The 974-nt window shown below is 33.8% G+C and overlaps 1 non-coding gene across 1 annotated transcript; it reads right to left on the reverse strand.

Moving 5' to 3' along the window:
• Positions 1-418: 418 nt before the first annotated feature.
• TRNAD-GUC (transfer RNA aspartic acid (anticodon GUC)) lies at positions 419-490 on the reverse strand. The gene has a single exon. It is a non-coding gene; the product is annotated as a tRNA-Asp (tRNA).
• Between the last annotated feature and the right edge of the window lie 484 nt (positions 491-974).

Below are 974 nucleotides of genomic sequence, written 5' to 3' on the forward strand. Positions count from 1 at the left end.
ATAGAAATTTGATTCCTCGGGAAAGTTCTCCATTTCAAAAATTTCGGTTATATAAGTCAATTTTTTGTAACAAGTGGTATTATAAACGAGACATTTCCTCCCTTTTGAAATCGTATAGCAGATGGCATTAGTGGTAGAGTCTTATGTTTGGAATTTCCAAGCGAATATAAATACAAATTTGCTCTCTTTGCTTTTTGCCGTAAATTAGGTTCACATGTAATAAATCTCTCTATTTCAAGAACGTGGGAGATTTTTCCAATTTTTAAACTTAACCAGAAAAATCATAGAACGCTCATTAGATATTAATATTATTAGTACTTCTACATACTTTTAACATTCTTATATATATATTTCTGGACATAAGAAAATAGATATTTAAACAAAAGATTGAAAATGAAAAAAAAAAATACTTTTGCATCTCCCCGACGGGGAATTGAACCCCGGTCTCCCGCGTGACAGGCGGGGATACTAACCACTATACTATCGAGGATGCTGACAATGCTGGTGTTTACAAAGTTTCTTATGCTACATGCAACTTGTAGGAGTGTTTGGATTGGCAGAAATTCTAATCAACTTTTTTATACACATAGACTCAACTCGTTAGCCATCGATGTTTTGCAACATTTCACACAACACGTTCTATGCTTCGGATACGTTAGAAACATGTTGCAGAAAACAAGCAACTAAAGTTATTGTGCATGACAAATCGAACATGTCTATAGAGCACATCAGCTTTGTTTGCAATTTTACATTTTGAGATTCCTAATATTTGACAAACTCTACGGTAGAATTTTTCATTTGACTAGGTATTGGGTTGTTATCATCCCGTTCAAAATCTGTTGGTTTTTTTAACATTTATAGGTGTTAATGGGGACTTCTATCTGTGACAGAAAATTGTCTATGCAGGTCCAAGTCTTCATATATGCCCCATATATCAGTAACTTCCTATATTCGGTATTTTGACGAGTTTAGGT

Source organism: Musca domestica, unplaced genomic scaffold, assembly GCF_030504385.1.
Source record: "Musca domestica strain aabys unplaced genomic scaffold, Musca_domestica.polishedcontigs.V.1.1 46, whole genome shotgun sequence".
NCBI classification, from domain to species: domain Eukaryota; kingdom Metazoa; phylum Arthropoda; class Insecta; order Diptera; family Muscidae; genus Musca; species Musca domestica.